The sequence below is a fragment of the Camelus ferus genome, chromosome 8, assembly GCF_009834535.1.
Source record: "Camelus ferus isolate YT-003-E chromosome 8, BCGSAC_Cfer_1.0, whole genome shotgun sequence".
Lineage (NCBI taxonomy): Eukaryota > Metazoa > Chordata > Mammalia > Artiodactyla > Camelidae > Camelus > Camelus ferus.
This window is the reverse complement of record NC_045703.1, coordinates 8,184,161-8,191,253: the sequence shown is the minus strand read 5'-3', so window position 1 is coordinate 8,191,253 and position 7,093 is coordinate 8,184,161. Positions and strand designations below refer to the sequence as shown.

Below are 7,093 nucleotides of genomic sequence, written 5' to 3'. Positions count from 1 at the left end.
GTTTGGCTGCAGTAAGGAGGGAGGTTACTGTCTGAAAGTTTTCTATCTTGCTAGGCTGAGCCTTTTCTTATCCTTTGGCTTGAGAGAGTAGGCTTCTGTTAGGGTTTTTTTGGTCTGTACCCACTGGAGTCCCCAGGTCTCTCCCCTAGCAGTTAGGGATGTGAGGCAACAAGAAAATCCCAGGGGACTCACCACAGTGCCATTCCTCAGGTCCCCGGGTACCTAGTAGTTCTGCCTCCTGCTTTCCACCTTTCAGGCCCTTCCAGTGTTTATTTAGTATATGATGTCAGGGTTTTTAACTCAGCAGGAATAACAAGATTCCTCCAGATCATCCCCAGAGCTGGACTGGGCTTCTCTCAATATGGTTTCAATTGCATTTCTCTAATTGCTAATTATATGATGCATCTTTTTATGTGCTTATCTGTTGTTTGTATATCCTCTTTGGTGAAGTGTCTGGTCTTGTCTTTTGCCCATTTTCTAGTTGGATTATTTAGGGTTTTTTTTTTTAAGTGTTGAATGTAGAGAGTTCTTTGTGTAACCTAGATACAAGCCCTTTGTCAGATATACGGTGGGCAAATATTTTTTCCCCATCGGTAACTTGACTCTTCATCCTCTTAACAGACTCTATCTCAGAGCAAAATGTTTAAATTTTGATGGAGGTAACTTTTTGTGTGTGTAAAGTTTTGAATGCTCAGAACCCACAGACTAAGGGGATCCAGGTAGGTAGCGGTCACACTTCAATATCAGAATCATTTAAGAATGATAATGAGATTTAGGCAATTATAAGAGCTATATCTTCTGAAATATATGAACTTCAAATTTCTTAGAAATATTTTGCTGTTTAAAATTAATCAGCTTATTTAGGAGGAAAGAAGAAAGAAACACGTGAGGGAGATGAAGAGGTACAAACTTCCAGATTGCAAAATAAATGAGTCGTGGGGATGAAAGGTCAGTGTGGGGAATATGTCAATAACTATGTGATATCTTTGTATGACACATTGTAACTAGACTTGTGATCATGTTGAATTGTGAACACTAAATCACTATGTTGCATAACAGGAATTAACACACTGTTGTAGGTCACTTATACATCAAAAACAAACACACTCACAGAAAAAGAGATCAGGTATGTGGTCACCAGAGGCAGGAGGTGAGGGGAAAGGAAACCGGATGAAGGCAGTCAAAAGGTACAAACTTCCAGTTATAAGATAAATAACTGACTGCTGGAGCTGGAACATCAGTCTTCTGCCTTTGGACTGGAATTTATATCCTTGACTCTCGGATCATCAGGTGTTTAGACTCAGATTGGAACCACATCACTGGCTTTCTTGAGTCTCTAGACTGCAGACAGAAGACTATGGGACTTCTCAACTCCATAATGGCATATGCCAATTAGTTACATTTATTATAATAAATCAATAACTCTCTCTCTCTCTCCAATATATATCTCCTATTGGTTCTCTAGAGGACCCTGCCTAATATGAAAAATATAGTTTATAAAAAGTAATAATGTCTATGATTAATAATAGCCATTAATATGGGACTTTAAGCTCCAAAGTCATTTCACAAAATCAGTGTTATCTGAAGGATAATTTGATTCCTAGAGCAAAATCTTCTTTCTGTGAAATAATTTTTAATACAGCCTCACATGTCTAGTATATCTACTGAGAATAAAATTTTGGGGGGTAGATTGTACCTCTGGTAATTCAGTATTTCTCCCTGGTTGTGACTTAAAATTGTGTTTGCTCAGCAGTCCCTAATGGTGTCTCCCAACTCCAAATGACTAATAAAGAGCTAGAAAAACAAAAAATCACCATGAATAATGGGACTGACAGGACTTTTCAAATTAAGATGGTTGAGTAAAGGTATTTATGCCTATTTTCTCAAAAAAAAAAAAAAATAGCCACCGAGAACAATGTAAAGTGATGGATCCATGCTGGCCTGTCCAGGACTGAGAGGTTTTCTGGGACCCCGAACTCTCAGGTGCTGAATCTGGGAGGGTCCGGGCAAACCAGAATGACGATCACCTGCAAAGAAGAACAAGACAGCCTCTACCTCCAACGAACATAAGAAACTGTCACCCCTCACCCCACAATGAGGAGGCTGGTCAGCCCCAGTGGATACAGTGCGGTCACTGAAGAAAGAGCCCAAGTTTCCCGGCAGAAGTCCAGGAAGTGTCAGGGTTCAGGAGCACCGTGTCCTCCGACAGCAGGTGTGGAAAAGGGTCAAAAGTGCTAAATTGCTGCAGTGCGGCCCTGCTCTTCAACCCACCATTATCAGACACTTCTTACCACACTTTAATTCCTCTGAGCCTCACCCACCTCCTTGCAGCAGCCGCTGGATAACGATCAACTCTTCGTGAACTCCCACCAACCTCGAGTGGGTGCAACCTAACAAAGCACACATCTCTCACCCACCGCCCTGGGGCCTCTCTGTTGGCCCAGGGATGTAGGAAGCTTGCTTGGCGCTCACACACACACACAACCCAAAACGTAGGAAGCTTAACACGGGGTAGGGGTGGGGAGGTTGGGGGAGAAGGTTGGGGGCAATTCTTCAATCAACAGGAGACAGGAAACAGGGGATAAATTCTTCCTCCTGTCTCTACCTTGCCTGGATGGATAGCCCTGAATCGCCATCTAGATAGTTGCATGCCTGTACCAGAGGATGGTCCCAGCAAATGAAGCAGAGGTTCAGTCCCACGGCCCTGTGGTCAGATCACTGCAGCCTCCAAGCCCTTGCCTTACGCTCTGCCTTCTAGGCACACCCAGGAGGAGAGTAGTGTTTCATTTTCTGGAGAAAGTAAATCGAGATGCTCTGGAACCTGGAAGCTTGAAGAACCGGCACAGAACCCATGGTCAACTCACTAAAGGGAATACGGATCAAAAAGAATATGGAATTGGGTCTGTGTTTTCCATGGAAACACCTCTAGTCTGAGTCTGGAAGTGTTTCTACTCAGAGCGGAAGCGACAGAGGCGGTTTGGCCGGCTGCCCCGGCGCCGTGCCCCTCCCCCTACAGAAGGCGGGGGCCTGGGAAGGGGGAGGGGTAACTCTTTCTCACTAAACATCAAAGTCATCTTGACTGTCATTTCTGGAAAGGGTCTCTTGAACCTCCCTGAGTTGAGATCAGCTCGGCAGGGTCTTTCACTTGAAGGAAGTGGTTGAATCTTGTCCATCTCGCTGGTGCTCAGAAGGACTCGCCCTGCTTTCGTGTACTGAGTGCACCTCGTGGATTTCTAGCAGGGTGACTTTCCGGGAAGTGAAATTTTTATGTTCTGGCTTTTACGCGGTGACATAGAAATAAATTACATAACGTATTTAAAAACAAAACAAGCTGACAGTAACAACAAGGGGAAAACAGCAAGCAGGCAGGCCCACCTGGAACAGGCCGAGAGGCTGACAAGAGAGGAGGCGGGAGTGCGCCTGGCCTGGGCCACTGTGTCCCCACGGGATCACCTGGTCGCCCCGGGCCTGACCTCCCCCGGCAGAGCCTGCCACCCGCATGCTGGAGCGACAGGTCCCCAGCCCTGCCTGCGCATCTTGGAGGCCACCCCCTGGGCGAGGTCCCTGCTTCTGCAGAGGGAGCTCAGGCTGCGAAAGATGCTCATTCTCCGGCCACTAACGCCCCAACTGCCCCCCTGGCTCTCAGCTCCCCAGTGGAAAGCCCTGTGCAAGTTCGGGCTGATCAGGCGGAGGCATCTCACCTGAACACTCCCGGGAGCGTTTCTGTCCCCTCCAGGCCCAGTGAGTGCCAACATCGCCAGGGAGGCCTGCACGGGGACGTGATCCACATCAGCCAGGACCGCCCGTCTTCCACCTGCACTAGAAGGTCTGCTGGGATCTGGAGGACCAGGAGCAGCTTCTGAGATGCTTCGAGGTCTAAGACTTCTGTGGGCATCCTGCGAGGGCATGGAGGAGGTAGAAGCGCCGGGAGTTAGTGAAGAATTAATAAGGCTCAGGTCTTAAAAAAAAAATGAAAAACTCCTCTTCCTCCACATCCCATCTGGTGGAAGTGAGTAAGTGGCCTGTTGTCATCAGTTAGTATTTTTTGTTCCACTCTATCATCCGGCACAAAAGATGTACACAGTGTGGGAAAGATTCAGAGCATTTGGGGAGCCAGTAGCATGGCTACTTTCATTGTTCCCACATACATGCACACCAACTCCATTGCCCCCTGGCTAAATCTGGCAGGAAACCCCAATCTCCCCAGTCTAAGCCAATGGCTTCTATTCCCTGAACTGTCCCCCAGTCCAGGGGCTTATGCAGACCCCCAAAGTCTGTCCAATATCCTTGTCTAATTCTTACCCAAGAGGATAAGAACCCTCTGGGCTTTCAGTTGGCTGCTGCCACCCCTGCTGCTGTCACATAAGCATCACACCCCCAGGCCCAAAAGGTGCTTCTCTCTCTCCCGCCTCCTCTCTCTTTATTGAGGTTGAATGTCTGGGGAGCCATGTTCACTTCCCCTGAGTTAAGAAAGGAAAACCTTCCAAACTAAGAGACGGTTTTTAAGGAGTCCCTAGTCCCAAGGGACTTTCCAGTTCAACGCTGAGCAGAGAGCATCTCATGCCTTCAGCAGGTCATCAGTTACTTTTGTCTTGGCCTGGACTGCCTGCTACAGACATCTTTCCTGATGAATTTAATCAAAGACTCTATTTCAAGGCAAAACTCTGAATGTGGACAAGTCATCCTTCCTGGACCTAGGCTTTTTTCTTCCTAGGAATCAGTCCACAAAAACATCTCGTGAGCGTTCCTGAGTGCTGGGGACTGAGTGAGGTGCTCTGTGACTAGAAGGAGGTGAATTAGGATTAATAGCAGCTATAAAAGATTTCTGGAGAATCTAGAGATCTCATACAGTTTCCTCTGCATCTTTCTTCAGCCTCTTGAAAAAGTTATAAAGGCAATTACGAAGAGGATGCTATTAGCAACCAGGAAATTTAAGAGAGGAACATGATGAAATCTGACTTCCCAGAAGAACTGATTACTAATAGCCTTTCAGCTTGGTACATCTCAGATAAGATCCCTAACACCAAGCCTCTCTCCCACTTTGCCTTGAAGAGATCGTGTGCCCACTTTGCTCACCGACTTCATTAGAACCAGACAAGCTTTGGACTCAAAATATATCCCCCCTCTTAGAAGGGACTCTTTAAAGGCTTAAGTGCTTTTCAGCTCCCAGAATGACTTTTCTATTATTTCATTTTCTGTCTCACTGAGTATTTCTCACTTACTCAGTTCTCTAACTCCCAAGAAGCATTCTTTTTTTCTTCCTCCTTGGTTTTTCTTCCCTTGTCGGAAAGAAATCTCACTCCCACAGTTGTTCCCTCCATTTTCTGCAAGAGTCGAGAGTTCTAAAATTATTTCCTTGTATGTGGTGGTGAAGTCTCTTCAACCTCTAATGAAACTTAAGTTCACAGAACTTAAACTATTGTGACAAAATGTAGAGTTTTACTGACTCTTTCCTCATTGGTAAAATTAACTTAAAAAAAATTTATTGAAGGGCAGTCAGTTCACAGTGCTAGTTTCAGGTGCACAGCAAAGTGATTCGATTACACATATGCATACATTTTTTTTTCTTTTCAGATTCTTTCCCATTATATGTTATTACAAGAAATTGAATATAGTTCCCTGGTAAGGTTAACTTTATTCTTACGATGCATCTTTCAAACCTCTGTTCCAAATTGAGCATAGCTGCACAGAATCAGTGTGTGGAGAGTGAGGGAAGGGCTCGAGGCTCCACAGGAGGGTTTCAAATGCCAAGAATTTATATCTATTTAGAGAAATATAATTGTGAAATATAAATGTCAAAAAAGTGTATTGATCCAGAAAGATTATGATCACTAACCAGATCAAAATTAGGAGAAGAATGATCATAGGAACACATTACATGAAAGAGACTTTTTCCTTAAATGAAGTTTAGCAATAACCTTTTTTTAGACTCTCCCCTTAAAGAACCTCCCAGAAATTCAGTATGGGGGTGCTTATGTGGCCCCCAGATATAACCACATCCTTAGAAGGTAATCTTTCAGCCTTACTTCTAACCCCCTCTAACAATTGGAAAACACCTTTGCCAAAGACATCTTTTCCCTTAGATGTTTGGTTTTCCTGGAATAACTCGGTGCCTTTAAGTATCAGCACATCAGATAACCACTGCCCCCATCCAGAAAGCTGCCTCTCCATCGTCTATAATCATTCCCCATAGTGAGCCAATATTTTTAGCCCTAAAACTTGGACTCATTGGTTTCAGCTTTTCCTTCTTACACCACACACATCTCCTGTGTGAAGACAGTGTACTCAGTGACCACCCATCACGTGCCCTCCCTCAAGGTCTTCATTCCCGAACGTGAAATATCCCATTTGCCGACAACATGGCCTAGGGCTTCTAGACTGCTAATTATTCCCAACACCTCCTCATGGACACCCTTCAGGAGTCTCTGTAACTCCTCGAACAGGTGATTCCTGGTGAGGAACACAAAATCCAGCAAGACCGCTGAGACACTTTCTATAAACCCAGCCTGAACCACTGGAGCTTTCTTAGCAAACACATCTGCTCTGTATTCACTGAGCTCCCAGTTGAACCAAATATCCTCTGTCCTAAAATGTACCGTGTGACTCAAACACCTAACTTTGCACCTAGACCTCTTACCTTTCTTTATTTTATGTTTACCCCAACATTCTAGCATTTTAAAGTTATTTTTGATTTGCTTCTTTATCCAACATGTTAATCATTCTTCCTAACTTTTTAAATTTCTGAGTTTGATTAATATGCCATCAATATATTTTTCTAAATCCATTTATATAAACCACTGAATAGGACAGGATGAAACAGAATCTTTTGTCATGTCTCTATGGAACTAAACCCAGACGGACATCAGTCCGATAAACTGTCCTTTCTCTCTGGGACACAGCCACTCTGGCCCAACTGCTCCGTCCTGACCTTCTGAAATAACCACCCCCTCTCTACTGTTTCCTTTAAACACTGGAAGAAATAGAAACATTTATCAACGCTACCGAGTTTTTATAGACACACCATCACTTCTCCCAGGTCCTCAAAGCCAGACTGACCTACACAGGGACGGATACGGCCAGGATGGTTATTAAT

At 44.7% G+C, this 7,093-nt stretch overlaps 1 long non-coding RNA gene across 1 annotated transcript; it reads right to left on the bottom strand.

Moving 5' to 3' along the window:
* Positions 1 to 1,563: 1,563 nt before the first annotated feature.
* LOC116665257 lies at positions 1,564 to 5,306 on the bottom strand. Its single transcript, XR_004321778.1, has 3 exons — positions 5,223 to 5,306; positions 3,702 to 3,896; positions 1,564 to 2,027 (listed from the first exon to the last, which is right to left on the bottom strand). It is a non-coding gene; the product is annotated as an uncharacterized LOC116665257 (long non-coding RNA).
* Between the last annotated feature and the right edge of the window lie 1,787 nt (positions 5,307 to 7,093).